The sequence below is a fragment of the Saccostrea echinata genome, unplaced genomic scaffold (genome assembly GCF_033153115.1).
Source record: "Saccostrea echinata isolate AGI-Se365-2 ecotype Australia unplaced genomic scaffold, CSIRO_AGI_Sech_v1 ptg000032l, whole genome shotgun sequence".
Classification (NCBI taxonomy): domain Eukaryota; kingdom Metazoa; phylum Mollusca; class Bivalvia; order Ostreida; family Ostreidae; genus Saccostrea; species Saccostrea echinata.
Genome location: NW_026889781.1, coordinates 4,058,737 through 4,082,415, shown reverse-complemented (window position 1 = coordinate 4,082,415; position 23,679 = coordinate 4,058,737). Strand labels below are relative to the sequence as shown.

General features: G+C 32.2%; 2 long non-coding RNA genes across 2 annotated transcripts; one reads left to right on the top strand and one right to left on the bottom strand.

Annotated features, from left to right (window-relative positions):
- The first annotated feature begins 2,797 nt into the window (after positions 1-2,797).
- On the top strand, positions 2,798-4,151 carry LOC133197959 (uncharacterized). Its single transcript, XR_009722466.1, has 3 exons — positions 2,798-2,889; positions 3,678-3,730; positions 4,106-4,151. It is a non-coding gene; the product is annotated as an uncharacterized LOC133197959 (long non-coding RNA).
- Positions 4,152-7,598: 3,447 nt separating this feature from the next.
- LOC133197957 (uncharacterized) lies at positions 7,599-19,272 on the bottom strand. The gene is made up of 3 exons (XR_009722465.1): positions 19,240-19,272; positions 18,582-18,656; positions 7,599-7,752 (listed from the first exon to the last, which is right to left on the bottom strand). It is a non-coding gene; the product is annotated as an uncharacterized LOC133197957 (long non-coding RNA).
- Between the last annotated feature and the right edge of the window lie 4,407 nt (positions 19,273-23,679).

Below are 23,679 nucleotides of genomic sequence, written 5' to 3'. Positions count from 1 at the left end.
AAACTTGATCTGTAACTTATCCAGGTACACTCACATATACTTAAAATCAGCTGAATACACATGTATCTGCGAGTGTTTAGAAAAAAAAAAATCCAGAAAACCAAGTGTCGAAGACTGACAGACAGACTGATGGACAGATAAGGGGGAAACCTGTACTCCCCTCCGGTGTCACTGGTAGGGGATTAAAATAATTACATATGGTGTGCAAATATTTTGAAGACTCTCTAAAACAGTAGTTTATTCATTAATTTAAAAATGAACATCATAAAAATATTGATCTCTAAGTACATGTGTACATGAACATGATGTGTCATATACATGTAGAACATGTAGAACATGCTTACTAAATAAATTAAAAGGAAAACCCCACTTTTCAGAGCATAGCTGTAATAAAACAAAGAAGTGTGGAAAACCAAATGGAACAGACTGACAGTTAGATCGTGAAGGAGAAAACCTATAGTCCCCTCCAGTTTCACCAACAGGGGACTAATAAAATAAGAAGTTTACACCCCCTCAAAAGTTAAAAGACCCAACTTTTTTTTAATTGAGAATTTTTTTTTTTCTAAATAGTGATAATCTTACATTTGGTGATTAAAACAGAATAAAAAATTTAAAACTAGATTCACATAAAATTATGATGAATAAAGTGTAAAGAAAACATTTTTTAAACATTAGAAATTTTAATTGATCCTTTTTAGCAAATATTTTTCATCACTTGCATCATTCTTGCTATGGCAGATTAAAATTTGAAGAAAGTAATTATCAAGAATATTAGATGTAAAGGTTTCAGGGGCTTTTTAATGACAATATTGTGTGTAGGAGGTTTTCACATATATACACTGCGCTGTAGAAAGCCTGTCCATTGCTAGAATTCATTCACTATTCGGTGTCGCCTGCAGATCGGCACTGAGGGATCACTTTACCAAGCATCTGTCTGTGTCTAGCTGTCCGTCTGTCTGTCACACCCTATATCTCAAGAACTGTTAGAGGTATGGATTTGATATTTTGCACATACATTGCTTGGCACTACAGCTTTTGTAGATTATCATGGAGGTACCGACCTTGTGACCTTTGACCTTTAAAATAGTTCATAGTGCTGATATACAACATATATTTGACATTTAAGAGGTAAGTCTATGCTATTTAGCATGTATACTATTTGTCATAAGGCAATATAAAAAAATATCAGCATTACAATCAACTTGACCTTGACATTTGACCTAATTTGCAAAAAATATCTTGGGCAGTTAATTAAACTTATGAATATTGAATTTTGAGAGGCAGGGTTTAGATAATTAGCATTAATATATGTTCATGATCTCATGATTATGTACTTTGAAACCGGCTATGATATTCAGTTACCAGACAAACTTTAATTTTATTCAAATACAGTAACTATGAAAATAAATCGTGATGGGTATTTCACAATGGATCATGTAGACTAAGATTTGCAGTAAACACATGGTAAAGATAGACTGAAATCTCTTTTGAATGCTTATTGGAAACATGTTTAGCTCATGAAAAAGTACTTTGAAATTGTATAATATTCTGATACCACGCAAACTTATACATGTATTTAAAATACCATAAAAATACATCGGGATCAGTATTCAACAATGGATCGTGAAGACTGACAATGGTTGCAGTAAAGACAGACTGAAATCTTTTGGAGGATTGTTGGAAACAATTAATAAAATGATAAATAGTTATTTCTAATAAATTCAAATTTAAATGTGTATTTGACATATCTTTGAGGGTTAAGGAACCATATTTTCTTTGATTGTCAGATTCTATTGCAGTCGTATACTTAATAATCCATGTATGTCTTTTTTTTTTTTTACAGGCAAATGCATGAACTATCAGTTTATCATACTTTATATATAGTAATTAAGTAAAAAGCTGACCATGCACTCATAGATTTGTTTACACCTGATATGAAACTACAAAGCAGGTGACACATGTGTTCCTTGAAACATGTACTCTTGTTTAAATATGTTGTCTACATATACACTTAATGTCTTCAGCATATCCCTCTTATCGGTTAAATTTACAAAATTAACTGACATGTCTGCTTTCAACAGATTTTATCTAAAAATATCTAATGATTTTATTGCAATTATAAATTCATTAAATGTATATGTCCTTTATTTGTCGCACATAGTCTTTTAATTAGGGGTGTATTGTTATACCAGTATATGGAGATACCTTTCAACTGAAGTTGGTTTCCAGTTAAAAGCAATAAATTATCTTAACTCTTTTTTTTATTTGTCAATTTAAAAATTAGAAAAGAATTCAAGTCATCGTAAAGTACACTGTACTTTACAAAATGTAATTTCTTTTTTTCGGTTTTTTTTTTTTTTTTTTTTTTTTTTTTTGTTTTGGTTTTTTTTTGTTTTGAGATATAGAATTTTGTATTAATTATTCTATAAATTATCCCTAATGTAGATTTTCCAAAGGGTTTGGAAAAGTTTTGGAATTCCATGGAATTCCAAACATTTCCATACAAGAGTCTAAAAGTGTTTTTGGAAGTTTTTGGAATTTGAATAACAAATTTGGACTTAGACATTTTGAGGCTTGGAAAGTTGTGGAAATCTATGGAAAAGCTGATAAAATGAGAAATTTAGACATTTTCTGCTCTGGAAAGCTGTGGAAAATAACTTAGAATTTTTTTCTTAAACTGTCGGCTCATAGTACAATTACGTCGGGATCGATGTCGGGCTCGATGAACAATTAATTTAAACAACAGCCCGCCAAAATTCAACAATTCGGCTGGCATGTTGTATTGTTGGACAGAAGGAAAGAGAGTGTCACGAAGAAGGGAACTGCTGTCATCATTAGCTTGGAATGGAATTTGTATTTTGACAAAAGATGCAGACATTTTAAGACCCGGTAGGTACAATGTACAGTATTTTATGTGTCCTTGAAGTTGAATGGATAATTGCTTCTGCTACTGTTCCTCAGTCTGGGCACCACACACATAGAATACCCGACGGTGAAACCATTAGGGCGAGCGCAGTTTCATTTCTGTAATAATTATTGTACAAGTCAGTACAACTCTAAACATCGCTTATCAAAATATGTTTGAACAATGTGTGGATTTCAACCCGAATTTCCTCCCGTTCGTACATGCCTTAGTCCTCGCTATATATGCGAGTGGCACGTTGCCAATTCGCCATCACAGTCCATGTTACATCGTACACACACATCAAAACACTATTAGTGTCTCCAACACGATGCAACATCTAAATTGGCTATTTTTACCATGTTTACAAGGCAGAAGAAACGTGGTAGACTAATAATGCTCTATATGATATCAAGTTGTGCACAGCTTAGTTGCGGTAGACCCAAGCCTCTATTTAGTTTCACAGACTACCACCAACAAAGGCATTCCTTACTTTCACACCTTTAGTGCACAGATAATTTAAATAAAGCTCCCCCCCCCCCCCCCCCGCAGTGATATTATGGAATTCTCTTCCATGCTCAATGTCGGCAGCCTCTTTTTTTTCTTATCATAATGTTTACAGTAATTAATAATTTTCTTCTTAAATTCTTTCCTAATTGTGGGCAACCAAGTTTTGCATTTGGACAAGTCAAAGTTTGAAAGTTAAATGTCTATCCCTGAAATATTAAAAATGACTATACTCTATGACATAAAATTATGCATGCATTATTTACAGGAATGCTCACAAAAAGGACAAGAGCTCAGAGCTGTATGGAAATTTACACAAAGGTCAGATTTTTTAATCATTTTCCTAATCAATAAAATCAAAAGAATTGAAATTATGTGTTTATCAATGTTAGCCAGTTATTATAAACATTAGACATCACTCTTTTAAATATTTTTTTTTTATTTCAATACTGAATTGTTGATGCATGGAAGTTACATGTATTTATAACAGTTTATTTAATATTTCCTTAATTTTTCAAAAAAAAAAAAAAAAATATGTACATGTATTTGCATGTTTGAAGCCAGTAGAACAATTGTATTCTATATATTCACTTAATGTTGTTTGCTTTGTCTATATTTTTGTTACATTGTAAATATGCCAATATGCATTTAAAGCAACTACATATGCATATAAATTTGTCTTCTCCTCTTTTCAAGGGTCAGTTAACAGATTTTGCAAATATGGAGGATAAATATATCAAAGGCAGTCCAAACTCCTGTTCAGGGTGCTTTTAATCAGAAGCTTAAGAGACAAAAGACGACCCATTGACAAGGCAAAACTGAATGTTTTATATGGTATATAAATTAAACATGTATTTACTAATGTGCATGTACTTTTTTTCATACCTTAACTTTATTTGCTGAATGTTTTTAAGGGTACATAGTTTATGTAATTTACAATGTTCTCTCTCATATTCAAGGTTAATTAACTTAGATACAAACATGTCTCTTTATTTATACACTTTAGTTCTAACCTTTTCTTTTTAGCTCACCTGAGCTCAAGGCTCAAGTGAGTTTTCTGATCAGTGTCTGGTGTTACATTTTTGACTTCTCAGAACCATAGGATCAACCAAACTTGTCACAAAACATCCTTGAGTGAAGGGGATTCAGGTTTGGCTTTCATACTTCATTAGGTGTTTCCTTGTGAGAAGGCCTTCCATTGGATATCAACAATTTGTAGATATCATACATCTTTATGGTAATCTTTTCTTTCAGAAATTGAGCAAGAAAAGTTTGAAGTGTGGGAATGATCAACATCAAACTTGCTGAGCTTTTGAAGCCGTCGTACCAAAAGTGAATCCATTCGTGACACCAATTATTTGACCACCCTCTAACAGAACCAGTGAGGAAGTGATTCTAGCCAACACTTCAGAAGTAGGATCTTGGGGCATGTTGGGGGAAAAAATAGCATGTGTTGATTTCATGGGATCTTCCAAATATAGTTGTGTAGTAGATATTTGTGTACTTAATACCTATGTTTGTCACTCTAGTCATTAACTTTGTATGGTAAATGTATATGGACCACTGGAAGATCATTGTAACTGTATACAAATGTTGCAAATATACCCTGTTAAGGCTTTAGTGACCTTTCCCAAGGTCATTTAATGAAGCAAAAGGTCATAATTAATGGGTTTTTTTAAAATCTATTTTGTTTTATTATCAAAAAAATGTCATATGTTTGAGATTAGGTACAAAGGATTTTCTTTAACCAAAAGTCATTTGTTTCTCATGCAGACTGTAATTTACTACATGTACATGCATGTATATTATAATAATTTTCATTAATTAAACCAAGGTGATCATCCAGTAATGATATTTTTCTGTGGATTTTTAACATTGTTTAAATAACCTTTGATGTAAAATACTTTCAGTGATAATACTTTTTAAAATTTGTGCTTACATTATACATAGAAGTGTGTATGTAATATTTGTCCCCAAACACATTGTACAGCAAAAATAATTTTTTTATTTTGAAAATATAGATTTGATTGATGAAAAATTGTGATGTTATCATTTTTGTTGTAATTATTTGGCCCTTAAATTATTTTGATTATTCCAGTTTTTTGTATTTTCCTGGAATTCCTTGGATTTCCTTGGAATTCCATAGATTTCCAAATATCCTGGAATTCCATGGATTTCCAGCTATTTCCGCAAATTTCTATTCTGGCATTGTTCCGCTCTTTTCCAGGCTAGATTTGAAATTCCATACCATTCGGAAAAAGTTCCGTCCCAATACTCTCGAGAATTCCTTGGAATTCCATGGAACACTTTTTCCATGGAATTCCACGGAATTTGTTATGGAATTCCACGGATCTTACGGAAAATCTACATTAGGGTATATTTATAAACAAACCTTATTTCATAATAATTGAAGAATGCAATTATTCCTAACAATTTTACAGTGAAAACTTTTATGATTTTTTATATTCTACAGTAGAACACATAGAACAGAAGTAAAAAAAAAAGTGATATGCATCAATATATATCATAAAACACAAGTCAAAATATTGTCATGATTAATTTTTTTTGCATTTCGATACTCATCCCTACTTTTAACTCAATGAATCTTTACTCTAGACTTTGTAATTTTTGAATGAGAAAGCATTTATGAGATTAGATTCAAAGCAAAGCTAGGGGCTGACAACAAAACAAGAGGTCTATGGGCCACAACACTCACCTGAGTCACTTTGGCCCTGCTGTTCTGCAACAGGTTTTCCCCCAATATACATGTATTTCTATGTAAAATTTTGATTGTATTTTGTGGCCCCATCATAGATATAGTGGCCATTATTTGTTAAAAAAAAAATGAATCTACGCTACCAGAGGATGCTTCCACATTAATATGATTCATCATGGCTTTGTTGTTCTTGAGAAGAATTAAGCGTTTTAAAGATTTACCCAATATAATCCCTATATTGTGCCCCAGAAAGCTTGCACCTAATTTTCATCTTTTCTAGTCCAATATTTCTTGAGAAGAAGATATTTAAAATTTTTTCCTATATATTTCAATGTAAAAGTTTGATCCCCTATTGTGCCCCACCCTACCCCCAGGGGACATGTTTTGAACAATTTACAATCTACACTACTTCAGGAAGCTTTCAACTAAATTTTATCTTTACTAGTCCAGTAGTCTTGAGAAGAAGATTTTTAAAGATTTTTTTCCTATATATTTCAATGTAAAACATCCATTCCCTATTGAGGCCTCACCTTACCCCCAGGGGCCATGATCTGAACAATTCATAATCTACAATTCCTTAAGCAGCATTTATATAAGTTTCAGCTTTTCTGCCACAGTGGTTCTTGAGAAGGAGATATCTAAAGATTTTTCCTATAAGTAAGTAAGTATTGTGGCCCCATCGTGCCCCCACCCCACCCCCCCACCCCCACCCACCCCGGTGGCAAGATTTAAATAATTTAGAATCTACACTACCTCAGGAAGCTTCCATATAAGTTTCAGCTTTTCTGTCTCATTGCTTCTTGAAAAAAGATGTTTCAATGACCCCACCCTATTTGCATTTTCCTGATGATCTTCCCTTGGAAGGGAAATTGGCCCTTCATTTTAACAATTTAGAATCCCCTCTACCCAAGAATGTTTTGTACTTTGCTTAACTTTGGCCAAGTGGTTCTTGAGAAGAAGTTGAAAATGTGAAAAGTTTACAGATGGACGGACAGACATGTGATCAGAAAAGCTCATTTGAGCTTTCATCTCAGGTGAGCTAAAAACTCAAAAAGAGGGAGGGGGTGTAAAGTCATACATGCACCTTGTCCTTTAGCTTTCATGAAAATTGAAAATATATGTATTTAAAAAAATCAATGAGAGAAACTACATGTAAAAATTAGTTAAAATTAAATGGTAGTAATCATAATTGTTAGGTTATTAACAATCAAGATAAATGTTTAATTCAATTACCAATAAAGAGATCCAAGTTTAAAGCCATATTTCCAAAGGTTGATTCTTTGTCATCAAAACTCCTAAAATCCGTCTTAGTCTTAAGTTGCACATCTTCCTTGAATTTTTGACAATCATGATTTTTGTTAATTTTGTCAGTTCAACAGTATTTCCTGACTTTATGGAAGTCTGAAGAAAGTCCTGAGGATTACACTCTACTATTCTTTTTTTTCACACTCCCATGGAATTTTTTCTGATTTGTCATATTTGGTTTCTCACAATCCTTAAATCTTTCTAATGTGGCTATACATGCTTCCTTTAAACTTGGTTGATATCATGTGTTCTATAATCCACCACAAGCTGTAGAACAGACGTCCTTCTTCTTACAGGGTTTGTTGCTAAGAAATGTTCATAACTGAAAAGATAAAGTGATTCCCATCTATTAGAATGTTGATGACCTTTAATGAAATATCAAGATTACAAACAGTATTCAAGCTCAAAAGAGGTGGGATGAGTTAAGCATCCCCTGTCAACTAGTTACACCTGCTGTGAGCTCCTTGCCATAATAGGGTGAATGGATAAATCTGTAGACACTTCAGTATGAAAATAACAGCCTAACAATTTCTGTATGAAAAACATCAGCAAAAACTTGACTTATCTGTAGACTGTATTTGTTAACAAAGTCATTCTAAAAAACACAGAATTTGCAAAATGTTGGCTATACCTGTATCATCAACTTATTTGCCAATAGCTTGCCTCATTTTAGTTATTGTTTGTACTTGGTACACATGCTCTTGCCCTTTGAATCAAATGGGAGACATAAACTCGATATGCAGGTGATAATGCTACATAAGTAAGAGAAGTTAATAATAGAAAAATTAAAGTTACGTGTTTATCATAAAGTTTAATTGTTACCTTGCCATTAATGTCTTTAGTAAAATATTCAAATATGAAACAGATGTATAAGCCTCTGTGGTGTCTTCAATTTTGAGTTCAAAGAGATATACATGTGAATGAAAAAAATTAAATATAATGAATAGTGATCAATCTAAGAAAATCTATAAACAATACAAATCTGTGAAGTGCCTGGCAAAAAACAAGGACCCCCTGGAAATTCCAGAGGTGGGATCAGGTGTCTAGGAGGAGTAAGCATCCTCTGTTAACCGGTCACACCTGAATAAGTTAATGTAGGAATAAAAATGAATAATTACTATCCTTTGATAAAGCATCATCAGTATATCATTATATATAATATATCTAGTAATGTACCGTTAGTATGTATAGGACAGAACAAGGACCCCCTGGAAATTCCAGAGGTGGGATCAGGTGTCTAGGAGGAGTAAGCATCCTCTGTTAACCGGTCACACCTGAATAAGTTAATGTAGGAATAAAAATGAATAATTACTATCCTTTGATAAAGCATCATCAGTATATCATTATATATAATATATCTAGTAATGTACCATTAGTATGTATAGGACAGGAAATACAAAATATAGTTATTTATAAAACAGTGTATTTTCAACTTCAGTTCATCATATTAAAAAAAATCCTATATTTCCAAACATTGAGGAGGACTGGTGGCTTTCATTTGTTTCATTGTATTTAATCATGTAAATAATGTACCTGACCACAAACATATGGCATGTGGCTTACATGTAATCGTGCTATATTACGCATGCATCAAAATTTAAGTCACACGGAGTTAATGCAAAGAAATTTGATGCACAGTAAACTAATTTGAATTAACTTATTTGCATTAAATTCTCCATGTGAATGTGGTTCAAATTTAATTTGTATTAACTTACGTTCAATTCGAATTAAACCTTCCTTGTGAAGACGACATTAAATGTACATATCTCATACTGTACACCTCAACAAAGTTTCACAACCAGTTAATACATATTGTTTTCAGCTGTCAAAATCACATTCGCATGATTAAAATGAAAGTGAATGTTAAGTTGAATACCGATCCCGATTAGAATAAAGACAATTAAAGGACTGTTAAGGACCCTCTATACACTAAATCAAAAATGTTTTTAGTCCAAGATAAATAAATTGAATACTTTATTTGCATGTGTTTTCTCACTTAAATAAACAATGTGTAGAGATTTCTGTTCATCAATACTTTAATGTCTTTGAATATTTTTCTTAGGGTGTAAATATGCCATGTACATGTACCCTATGCTGAACATGTTGAAATTCAAGAAAGTAAAGTAGATCTGATTAGCTCATTATGTATACCTCTATATAATATGATTTTCTTATTCAATTGTTCAGAATGCTTGCATTAACTAAAATTCAGTAACAGATTGCTAGGATTTCAATAGATTTATTAAATTTGATTTAGACCTCAGGGCGAATTAGTCTCTATCTCCATAAAATACCATAAAATCAGAACTCTTTGGTGTACAGTATATTCAAGTGGAATATAATTTAAAATTGACATAGAGTGTAATTGATTTGTACGTGAAAACTGAAATTAAAATAATCATGGAGGGTAAAAAATTGGGAGGGGGTTACAATCTTTCAGATTTCTTCTAATTCCATCAAAAATATATACAGAGAGCTTAATTTATGCAATCTAAGTACTACACAGATGATAATATTTCTTGTTCATTTGAAATTACATATAATATTCTTGGCACACAGACTTGTTCACTATCAACAACATGTTTACCTTTTAAATGAAATTTTAATAATCTGGTTAAAGTGGTAACAGATACTCTTTATTAACAAACTTCTCTTAACATAATTGATCACTCAGGTTTACAGGGTCTGCCAGTCAATCGATATCAAACATTAATTAAGTGCAAGTCTCTGTAAGAATCAGGCAAAGTATGTTTGAAAATGAATCATGAGGGTTCTCAGAATTTGATGATTTTCCACACATAGATTTCTCTTGTGCTATGAACCATGTATGCAAAGTGAAAAAAAGTTTTGGGTCATGGTTACTATGGAAACATGACAAAAAGAAATTTCCCTAGCAACCAGTCAATTTTCCATGTGAATGGACAAAAAAATCACTAATCTTTAGGGCATAAAATTGATTGAGAATATTTAAGAAGTTCTTATTATTCATTCTTATCGTAAAGATAAACATTTGAAGTGTTTTCACAATGCATTTCATTGAAATTTTTTTTGAGATATATCTGTACTAGACATGGGTAGATAGGCATGTTTTGTGTTTTTTGCTGATTCAGCATTTTTGTTGATTTTGTTACTTTTCAAGGCCTTATAACTCAAACTTCTGGCGTAATACAGGAGTTACAAATATTTCGCATAAAAGCAGAGGAATGTCTCTTTTGGACTTTTAATTCAAAAAGGTGTGTTTTTTGAAAATTCCTATCCGTTGCCTAGCAACAAAAATGGATGTTTTGATAAATAAAACTGGAAAATCGCACAATGTTAAAATCATTAATCTAATAAATTGTTATCTGAGAGTACAAAAACACAGTTTGAAATCAGAATATATAAATGAGACATCTTTGCAAACCAAGAAATATTGTAAAGATACTTATCCCCATGGCAACAGCAAATTCTCCATAGCAACAAAGCAAATAAAGTCACTTTTGGCACATATTTATGAACAATTGTAGAATATTAATCCACAGTTTGGTAGCATATTGCGATTAATCAAATTTGTTTTTGTAGTAGATGTCTTAGCAATGTACACTTTTATAATTTTAACCCATTTTTATACTTTTAACCCATGGCAACAACATTTAAGCACATATTATGGAGAGTTAAGAGCAATTTTCTGTAACCACTTGAACATTTTTTGGCACGCATGGTCACCGGTTATCATGAAACTTTACTCATTATAATAGTAACAATTGTAATAGTTTGACAACAGGATTTTAAATTAATCAAAGTTTGGTTGCTATGTACCTTGGTTGTCATGGTAACAGACAAGATGATTTCAACAATATTTAGATTTTCGGCTACTTTGAATCTTTATTGGCCCTTCACAAGCACTTAGAAAACAAAATTGGCCATTAACTTATATAAAAAAAACCCCAATAAACCTTGTTGCCATTTATTATGTAAAGAAAGTTTTTGGAATATATCTCTATATAGGTGGTAACCATAGCTACACTCAGCATACACTTTACATGCAAAAAACGATCAGTATTTTCCTATTATGGGAGTTACATGACTTAACTTAATCGCCAATGATAGAGAAACAATAAAAATAGTTTACCTTATGAAAAGATGCTTTACCAATATAATTCTAATAATTAAAAATCGGCTGCCATGATAACACATCATTTGCGCCATAGTTATAACCCAGCAAACAAAGATTGGGGTATAAAGGAATCACTTTGTCTGTCTGTCTGTCTCTGTATTCTTTGTCTGTGCAATCATCATGGGGTCATAACTTTTTAATGGAGAAAGATTAAAAGTTCGTTCTTGATAAAACAATTGTTTATAATCTTAGGTTGAATTTTGACTTTAACGTTTAACACAAGGTCATTTCAGCTAGTTCAAGGTCGTTGGCAGTAAATAGTGTAAAATTCGTCTCTGGTCTATAACTTTCTTATGGAGGAACATCGGATATTGATACTTCATTTAGAAATTGTTTAAGACATATAGTTGTATCATGTTCTTCATTCAATGTCAGATGTTAAAGTTCAAGGTCCTTTATAGAAAAATGTATAATTCGTGTCCTGACCACATTTCGTTATGGAGAAATATTGTAAGCTCATGCTTGACAAAAAGATTTATGCCCCATTGGTATGTTCAAACCTTAACCCAAGGTCATTCCAGCAAGATCAAGGTCACTACGAGAAAAAGATTAAAATGTGTGTCCAGGCCACATAACTTTGTAATGGATAACCATTTAGAAGTTATTTTTGACATAGATTGCATGTGAACAAAGAGAGTGCCATGGTCTTGACCCATGATAATTCCAGCAAGTGAAGATCACTAGCAGAAAAAAGTGTTAAATTTGTGCCTGGTCTAATTTTCTAATGGAAATGTATTGGATGTTCATACTTCATAGAAAAATTGATTATGACCTTAAAGTATGTCATGATTTTCACGTAAAGTTATTATACCCCACGCAACAAGTTGCGTGAGGTATAATGTTTTTGACCCGTCCGTCAGTCAATCAGTGTATCAGTCAGTCAGTCAGTCCGTCAGTCCTGTTTTTTTTTTTTTTTTGGTCAGCGCAACTCCCCAGAAACCGCTTCACAGAATTTCGTCAAACTTTGTAGATATCTAGGACACAATGTGTAGATGTGCATATTACCAGGAAATTCCGATTCCTTTATTTTTTCTGGGAATTTCTGCACTTTTCAACTTAGATTTTTGGCCATATCTTGAATGTAGAGATGAACAGTTTGTCAGCGCAACTCCTCTTAAACCACTGCACCGAATTTGATAAAACTTTGCAGATATTTAGTACACAGTGTGCAGATGTGCATATCACCTGGAAATTCCGATTCCATTATTTTTGCCTTAACAGGTTTGCCTATTATTGACGAAACTTTCCAGCTAGGTAATAAGGAACTCCACTGGTATCAGCTTTTATAATGAAATTTTATGTGAAATATTTTATGACCTTAAAAGACCCCTATTGATTTTGAGATGAAAATATTAATAATTTAATACACACACCCTCTCACACACACACAAAATCTTGGATAGTTCTCAACCCCCCCCCCCCCCCCCCAAATTGGTGCTTTGCCTTAAATAATTTCATAAGTACAGTATATAAACAAATTCATATGACTACATCATAATTTTGTTTCCATCAATTATTTAAGTGTGTAAATTGTCATATGTTGGACATGGACTTACACTCATTAACAAATCGAAATCACTGAGGAATTTAGATAACAGTTTGTCAGCATAACTCCTGCACTGAATTTCCTGAAACTTTATAGGTATTTTAGACATAATGTATAGATTTGTATATTACCAAGAAATTTTGATTCCATTATTTATCTAGAAACTTCAGCCCAATTAAATTTGTAACAAACAAAGATTTGAATGTCCTTATATGCAAGAAGTTTTGATGTGATGTTTTTTTGCAAGTAATGCCTCTTCTTGAATTATATACTGTGTATTTAAAATGCACTGTGCCATTCATTACGTGTTGTATTGTCGAGTTTTGGGGGAGCGTGGGGTATTTGAGCTTGCTCACTTTTTCTTTCATTTGATCAAGTTCATGGTCAATTTAAAAAAAAAAATGTATACATTGTGTCCTGTCTACATCTTGAAAGTATTAAACATCAGAAGCCCATACCTGACACAAATATTGCTAATGACGCAGGGGTGTGTCTTCATATTTATTCAAGGCCATTTTGGCAAGGTCAAGGTCATTTCTAGTACACAGCTCTTTAATTGAAAATTATTGAACGTTCATTGTTAACAAAAATATTACAAATGGCCTTTAGGTATGTTGTTGCCTTGATCCAAGGTTATTCCGGCAATGTTCAATGTCACTTTCGGATAAAAGTGTAGATATCATATCAGGACCACTGATATTCTCCTCATTAATTTGTATCAACATTTATAAATTTTGAATGTTAAATTGGGGACATTAATAGGCTGTTCAGTGTTCAACATCACTTTGGTGAATAATCCAATGCACACTGCAAAAGTTGTGTCCTTTTGTGGGGTCAACAATGAAAGAACGACCTTTTCCTTCCAAACATTTGGGCGTGCTCCGATGCATCCATTGTGTTTAAATTCTTTTCTTTCAATGTATGCGTAGCCGTATCCTGTAGCAATCAATATAAAAGCATTTTTTTTCTAGTCAAATGACAAAGTTACAAACCAGAAAACTACAAAGCCTACTGTGAGGGTTCTATGGGTTTTTCTCCAAAGATGGCGGCCAAGGGACATAAGTTTTGAAAAGTGTGGATTCAAGTGATAGTGTTGGGCTTTGCATGTACTATGCCTAAATAGTAGTCAGGGTTTGATATATGCTGCACAACACTATTGTTATTATTATGCTGTTGTATAGAAGCAACAATTTTTTTTCGATTTCCAACGTTTCATCATCTCTTACTAACATGCTAATACACCCCTATTATGACGTCATGATGTGAAACAATTACGTCATAATTTTGAGTGTTTCATGCAGTTAGGTAAAATGTACAGAAAGTTTCAAAGATTTTTTATTGAATAAAGGAATAAAAAACTATAAGAAACTATTTTTTTTTTAAATGTTTTGTTTCCTTTTAAGCGTCAAATATTTGAAACTAGGTTTATTTTACATAAAAATACAGTGTTTGATAATGGCGTCATGTCGGTAGCACGTCGGACTGAAAATTTCGTGATCGTGAGTTGGATCCATGGCGTGGGTGATGTCGGATTTTCTTTAGAAAAAGAAGCCGTGCACTATTTCGGCATAGTATATTGCTTACGCTTTATAAATTCTTAGAACACTATGTGAAAATAGATGGGTGTTGATTATATATAGAGACAAACTGACAGGAAGCATAATTTTTTTGTGAAGGAAACTGATTGACATGATAAAAAGGGAACAATGTTTGATTTTTTTCTTATACCCCCTAAATTTATGGTTAATTACATGGCTAAACAACTTTTTAGATCACCTGAGTCAACAGGTGACCTATTGCTATCCGTTTTTGTTTGTCATCGTGCGTTATCCGTAGTGCGTTAACTTCTGAACATGTTCAACTTCTTCTCTAGAACCGCTAAACCAATTTCAACCAGCAATACAGAAAAAGACAGTTATAGACCAGACAGGAATTTTATACTTTTAGCTGCTAATGACCTTGAACTAGCTGAAATGACCTTGGGAAAAAAATCAAAATACACCTTCAGATTATTAACAATTTTTCTATAAAGAATGAACTTGTAATGTTTGTACATTACAAAGCATTATAGAGTTATGACCCGGACATGATCGAGGACAAAGAGACACATAAATAGACAGACAGGTGATTCCTTTATACCCCAATGTTTCTTTGTTGTGTTATAACTTAGGCACAAATTGTGGTACTATGCTGTGTCATCTTGGCAACTGATATTTTCATTGCAAAAATAATATTGCTAAAACCTTTTTTAATAAGGTCAAGTATTTTTATTTTTTATCACTGGCGACTAAGTTAAGTCATGTAACTCCTATAATAAGAAAATACTGAGCGTTTTTCTCCATTTAAAGTGTATGCTGAGTGTAGCCATGGTTACCACCTATATAGAGATATATTCCAAAAACTTTCTTTACATAATAAATGGCAACAAGGTTTATTGGGTTTTTTTTTTCATATATGTAAACGGCCAATTTGGTTTTCTAAGTGCTTGTGAAGGGTCAATAAAGATTCAAAGTAGCCGAAAATCTAAATATTGTTTAAATCATCCTGTCTGTTACCATGACAACCAAGGTACATTGCAACCAAACTTTGATTAATTTAAATTTCTGTTGTCAAACTATTATAACCGTTATTATTGTAATGAGCAAGGTTTCATGATAATCGGTGACCATGCGTGCCAAAAAATGTTCAAGTGGTTACAGAAAATTGCTCTTAACTCTCCATAACATATTTTGATTCTTATGTGCTCAAATGTTGTTGCCATGGGTTAAAAGTATAAAAATGGGTTAAAATTATAAAAGTGTACATTGCTAAGACATCTACTACAAAAACAAATTTGATTAATCGCAATATGCTACCAAACTGTGGATTAATATTCTACAATTGTTCATAAATATGTGCCAAAAGTGACTTTATTTGCTTTGTTGCTATGGAGAATTTGCTGTTGCCATGGGGATAAGTATCTTTACAATATTTCTTGGTTTGCAAAGATGTCTCATTTATATATTCTGATTTCAAACTGTGTTTTTGTACTCTCAGATAACAATTTATTAGATTAATGATTTTAACATTGTGCGATTTTCCAGTTTTATTCATCAAATCATCCATTTTTGTTGCTAGGCAACGGATAGGAATTTTCAAAAAACACACCTTTTTGAATTAAAAGTCCAAAAGAGACATTCCTCTGCTTTTATGCGAAATATTTGTAACTCCTGTATTACGCCAGAAGTTTGAGTTATAAGGCCTTGAAAAGTAACAAAATCAACAAAAATGCTGAATCAGCAAAAAACACAAAACATGCCTATCTACCCATGTCTAGTAAAGATATATCTCAAAAAAAAAAAAAAAAAAAAAATTCAATGAAATGCATTGTGAAAACACTTCAAATGTTTATCTTTACGATAAGAATGAATAAGAAGAAATACTTAAATATTCACAATCAATTTCAAGCCCTAAAGATTAGTGATTTATTTGTCCATTCACATGGAAAATTGACTGGTTGCTAGGGAAATTTCTTTTTGTCATCTTTCCATAGTAACCATGACCCAAAACTTTTTTCACTTTGCATACATGATTCATAGCACAAGAGAAATCTATGTGTGGAAAATCATCGAATTCTGAGAACCCTCGTGATTCACCTTTTGCCTGATTCTTACAGAGACATGTACTTAATAATGATTCCCTCTAAAAGATTATGAGGCCCCTTATATTTTTGGTTGTTATTGTCTTGTCTTTTATTGTCTTGTTTAGTATTTTTAATACACTTACAAACAACTTGTTCCTTAACACTAAATAATGATTTAAGTTGACTTTGGTCTGAGTAATTATTGTGCTTTTCCAGTCACTGCACTTAAAAATACTAAATGCATCTGCTGTAAGTCTTACTCGCATTAAGGTGTTGATTATATACTGTAGAAGCACAAATTTTCGTGGGGATAAAATTTTGTTATTTGTTATCTGAGAAGGTTTTGTGGGCATTAAATTTCGTTGTCAGAATGTAACCCTACTCATTATACTGAAATGTAAAATTTCACGTGGGATTTAATTTCGTTGAATAGATAATGTTAACAATTATGGTTAACAATGAACAACTGTCGAAATAAAGGAATGTTTCTGCTTTAAAAGCATATACATGTATTGTATAAATATATATATGCATGTATATATATAAAATGTAGCTTCTCTGGCCTTTCTATTGATAATGTAAATAAGTGAGCAGAGTCATCTAGTGTGATTACATTTTTTATTACTTTGAGGGGAAAAATCATAAAACCTGTTGAAATTTTTGATTTTTTTTATTCTACCGGTAATTGCTAATAGATCCAGTTTTACATAATGCCAATGTTTGCTTCACTAATTTACGCATAATTAATCCCATATTCAAAAAAAAAAAAACAAAAACAAAAATGACTTTTCCCTGCATTTTCCAGTGCCTCATGTTAGAGTGGGAGTGAGTTAAAAAAACTGCAAGATTCAAACAGCTGCAAATCTCTGTTATTTATGTCTCTATGATGTACACCCTTGATGACAGAAAACTTTTGAAGGATTTATAAATATTTGTAAATGTTCAATCATAATTCCATATAACATACTTGTATTCTCTGCATTTGGAAAATCTTAATTTTCATTTATTTTTTTTTTTAAATCCCTGAATGGAAGCAAATCTCTTCATTTTGAATTTCAGTGGTTGCATTATACCCCAATAAATACATGTATAAGTGTGTATCCCTCCTTCTTTGTTTTGTTTTTGTTTTTGTTTTTTGTTTTTTTGTTTTTTTTGTTTTTGTTTTTTTTTTTTTTTTTGTTTTTGTTTTTGTTTTTTTTTTTTTTTTTTTTTTTTTTTTGCTGAAAATGAAAGTGTGCACACAATAAAAGAGAATTTATAGTAGTTCGTATTTGTTTAATATATTAATACATTACATGGTATACCCCAATGACAACAATGGCCAATGGTGTAGTATTAATTATCTGTCCTGTTTATTATGGAAAATAGCTAAATAATGAAAATTATTGGCATGACTTTCAGTTGCAAACATCGTTTTTTTAATATCCCATTTAAATCATTTTATTTTACTCTTTATCTGGACTACATGTATCACTGGTGAAGTTCGATCTTTGTCTTTTAAACTGAAACTTTATTTTTTTTTATACTGGCACAATTAACTGATAACATACAGACTTAATTTTAAATTTATTGATCCTCCCAAATATTTGCCGGTCTTGGGCCAACAGACTGTCATTAAGGTAAATAAATATTACATGTAAAACACTGATTCATGACTGTAGTATGAAACAATGCAGGAAAACGTATACAGATCATGCTGATACACAAACACATTATCATGAACATGAACTCAATCATTAGAACTTCAGGTAGTGTTTGTTTTTTTCCTGACATGTAGCTTAAATTAATTTTCACTATTAAATGAATATTATATAATTGCATTCATACCATAAACTTCTCCCTGCTGTGTTCTGGGAATCCATGAACATTGATAATTTTCTGATCCGAAATCAATGAATCTACCTGAAATGTATTATAATAATAACATCAGTTTTAAAACATGAATTCCAGGATGATAAATAAATAGGAAAATATTCTTTAATGACTGTAACTTAGTAGAAGTCGCATCATTTTCATGAATCATCACAGTCAGGGACCAATATACTAGTATATAGGCCCCTGTCACAGCTATATTTACATATTCTCTCAAAATTGTCCCAATGAAATAATGAGTGCGTGTCAATAAAATGACAAGTATCAATCTTTAAATTCTCATACTTTGAAATCTTTGTACATTAAAATTAGGGCATGTCACTGTCCAAATGCACAGCATGTCTTTGACATAAATATCAACTTATATTATAAGCTGCACTATATCTTCAGTTTGTCAGGGCTAGAAGATCACTTTGAAGCAGTGACCTATACATGCTTAACAATTATATCATTATGTCCCTGGGAGAAGTAAACAGCTGCCCCCCCCTCCCCTTTCATAATTTAAATGTGCAGAAATTATTTCTAATATTCACGCCTCAGAAGTACATGTGTTTTTTTAGTTGACAGCTTAATGTGTACACAATATTAACAATGATTTTAGCAGCCCACGTACCTATATATAACCCAGGCAGACTGAACGTTTCCCCGGCCCGTAACAGTCAAGGCGTGACCGACTCTACTTTCGTTTTTAATACGAAACCTTCGAACTTGACATGACACATAAACAAGATGCGAAACGCAAGAAAACATTTAAAATTTTTGACAATATATTTTGCTACACATTGCAAAAGATCAACGTTGATTCAATAAAATTGAAATATTAGATGCAGATTTTGAGAAATAGTTTCTCTCCGCGAGTACAACAAATGCCAATACGGAACGTGTTTACCTTCCCAGAGACATACATGTAGATATAGAAAAAATTTCTTTATGTTTTTACTAACATTAATAATAATAACTTTTAGTATATTGGTTTTAACCATTTATACTGCAATCATGCAACGATGCACATTGTAACTATACAGCATATACATGTATACATACCGTAGGAAAAATATTGAGTAGACAATAATGCCGTAATGTCATAATGGACACATATCTTTACTCATTAATTCATAGGCCATATTTAATACATGAAATTTTTCATTTATTTATTTACAGATTTTTCACTTACCTTTTACAAAGTTTACTTCGTCCTCGTGTACATGACTAAGTGTGAAACGGGTACTGTATTATGATGTCATTTACGACGTCATTTGATGTAACGAGCATGCGCACTCGCAATGTGTGTAAGTCTCGCCGAGAAGAAAAAATGATGGATCCGTGGTCATCTTATACACACTCATTACACAGATCTCATGCATCCGGTCAAATTAACACTTCATTTTTTTGAAATGGGATGCATCCTAGGACATTTTCCAGTTGATTTATGATAAAATCCAACTGAACACCACCATTTCGTCTTCATTTGGATTTTTCCGTGTTCATTTAAACGTGTGCCGTCTAAAGCACGTGTCCAATTCACAGGATTTACAAACACACACACACACACCCTCACACACACACAAGTTTATAGAAAGTTCAAGTTCCAGTCCTAATTTGCTTAACTTCAAATTAAAATGCTTAGCCACAATACTTCGCATCAGTAAAGTATCTATAAAAATATAATAAGACAATGCCATATAGTTTCTCTTAAATTTTTAAATTTCTCTTAAATGGTTCACGAAATGTAAGGCAAAATATTTCACCAGCACTTCTTTCTCTTGTTTCTTAAAACAGTCTTTAATAAGCTTTTAAAAAGTCCACAGTGATGGATGTCGCGGTGTATTAAACCACAGGCGCTTGGTTGAAGGATTGTGTATTTTTTGTATTATGTGTTTTCATAGGTGTGTCTGAATACATTTATTAAAGTAAAGAAGTCGCTGAATTTAGGACTTTTAAAATTTTATATAATATTTCTGTATGTAAAAAGACGAAAGGTTCGACACTCGTCATCTTGGATTCCTGGAGTGCCTCGGTTTACACTTAATTATATTCAATATCTACACTTCTCCGTCGCCTTAAGAGTCCATTACATACAGCTTTGTGTATAAATCGCAAGCAATTGGAAAGGGAAGGGGGGTTGACGAGTTTTCCGACAAAATTCAGACTATACACATAGCTGTACATTTGCTGGAAAATGTATATTTTGACCAATTTTGAACACTTGAAATGAAATATATGGAAATAACGAACAGTATTCAAGCTCAAAAGTCCATTATACAATACAAAATAGGAGCAGAGCAAACACGGACCTCCAAACATCAGAGGTGGGATCAGGTGCCATGGAGGAATGAGCATCCCCTGCCGACCGGTCACACCCACCGTGTGCTCCTTGTCATGATCGGGAAATAACGGAAAAATCCGTCGACAATTCAGTGTGTAAATAATGGCCTAACAATTAGTATGAAAAACGTCAGTCAGCATTTGAATCAATGACAAATTGTATTTGCTGACAAGGTCATTGTATCGACCATAGAACTTACGAAATGATGACTTTAAACGAGACAGCTGATATTCTTGTTTCATCAACTTATTTGTCAATAATTTACCTCGTTTTAGAAATTGTACATACGTAGAGCATGCTCTTGCGTATCGAATCAACTGAGAGATATATACCCCGTATGCAGGTGATGAAGGTATATTGCTGCATAAGTAAGGGAAGTTGACGATTGAAAAGTTAAAGTCATCACGTTTATCATAAAGCTTGGTTGTAAGATTACCATTAACGTCTTTTTCAAGTAAAATATCCAAATATGAAACAGATGTGTCAGACTCTGTGGTATCTTTTATCTCAAGTTCACCAGGATATATCGTATCGACATAAGAATGAAAATAGCCATAATTATTAGGTCCCTGCTTCAAGGTGGTCTTCTAGCCCTGGCAAACTGGGGATATAGTGCAGCTATATAAGTTGATATTAATGTCAAAGACATGCTGTGCATTTAGACAGTGACATGCCTTAATTCAAAGTATGAGAATTTCAAGATTGATACTGGTCATTTTATTGACATGCACTCATTATTGCACTGGGGCAATTTTGAGAGAATATGTGTATATAGCTGTGATGATTCATGAAAATGATGCGACTTCTACTAAGTTACAGTAATTAAGAATATTTTCCTATTTATCATGTTTATTTATCATGGAATTCATGTTTTAAAACTGATGTTATCATACATTTCAGGTAGATTCATTGATTTCGGATCAGAAATTATCAATGTTCATGGATTCTCAGAACACAGCAGGGAGAAGTTTATGGTATGAATGCAATTATATAATATTCATTTAATAGTGAAAATTAAGCTACATGTCAGGAAAAAAAAACAAACACTACCTGAAGTTCTAATGATCTGAGTTCATAATGACGTGTTTGTGTATCAGCATGATCTGTATATGTTTTCCTGCATTGTTTCATACTACAGTCATCATCATGAATCAGTGTTTTACATGTAATATTTATTTACCTTAATGACAGTCTGTTGGTCCAAGACCGGCAATTTTGGGAGGATCAATAAATTTAAAATTAAGTCTGTATGTTATCAGTAATTTTGCCAGTATAAAAAAAATTAAAGGTTCAGTTTAAAAGACAGAGAACTTCACCAATAATACATGTAGTCCAGATAAAAAAGTAAAATAAAATTATTTATAAAATGGGATTAAAAAAAAAAGATGTTTGCAACTGACAGTCATACTGATAATTTTCACTATTTAGCTATTTTCCATAATAAACAGGACACATAATTAATACTACACCATTGGCCATTGTTGTCATCAGGGCATACCATGTTATGTGTTAATATATTAAACAAATACGAACTACATATACAATCCATAATTAAAAAAAAAAAACAAAGAACAATGAATGTATTTATACAGTAGACACAATTTAAGTAATTTACTCCTTATATGTTACACCGATGTGGACCTTTTATTTCTTAGTTCTAATGATTGTTTTATAAAAGTGCAAACAGCCGGTATAACTTCAATTAATGCAACCACTGAAATTCAAAATGAAGAGATTTACTTCCAATCAGGGATTTAAAAAAAAATTAAGAACCCCATCTACACTGCACCTTAAAGAGTTCTGATTCTATGGTATTTTTCTGCAGTTGGAGTGATCTGCCCTTAGATCTCAATTCCAATAAATTGAAATGTACAGTATATTATACTCAATTTGTAATCAATTTAGTATTCTTAACATTTTAAAAAGGTGAAGATAAATTAATTGAACACTTTATTTGAATGTTTTTTTCTCTACGGAAGTAAACAAAAGTGATTTCTGTTCATTGATACTTTGTCGTCTCTGAACATTTTTCCTGGGGGTAAATGCCACGTACCGTATATATTGAAAATTAGACAGAGAAGCTCAATATTTACACCTTTATTCAATATAATTTTCTCAATATCCAAAAAACATTTTGCACTGGTGTATAGAGATCCTTAATGAAAAGATTTTCCAACAGCAGAGAATACAATTATGTTATATGGAATTATGATTGAACATTTACAATATTTATAAATTCTTCAAATTTTTTCTGTCATCAAGGGTGTCATAGAAACATAAATAACAGAGATATGTAGCTGTTTGAAATCTTGCAAATTTTTAAACTCCCTCCCACTCTAACATGAGACACTGGAAATGCAGGGAAAAGGCATTTTTATTTTTTGGAATATGGGATTAATTATGCATAAATTACTGAAGCTAACATTGGCATTATGTAAAACTGGATCTATTAGCAATTAGAATTTAAAAAAAATAAAAAAAACTCAACTTACAGCTTTATGATTTTTCCCCATCAAAGTAATAAAAAATGTAATCACACTAGATGACATTTTCAACTTCTTCTCGAGAACCACTTGGCCAAAGTTAAGCAAAGTTGATACAAAACATTCCTGGGTAGAGGGGATTCTAAATTGTTAAAATGAAGGGCCAAGTTCCCTTCCAAGGGGAGATCATCAAGAAAATGCAAATAGGATGGGGTCATTGAAACATCTTCTTTCAAGAAGCAAT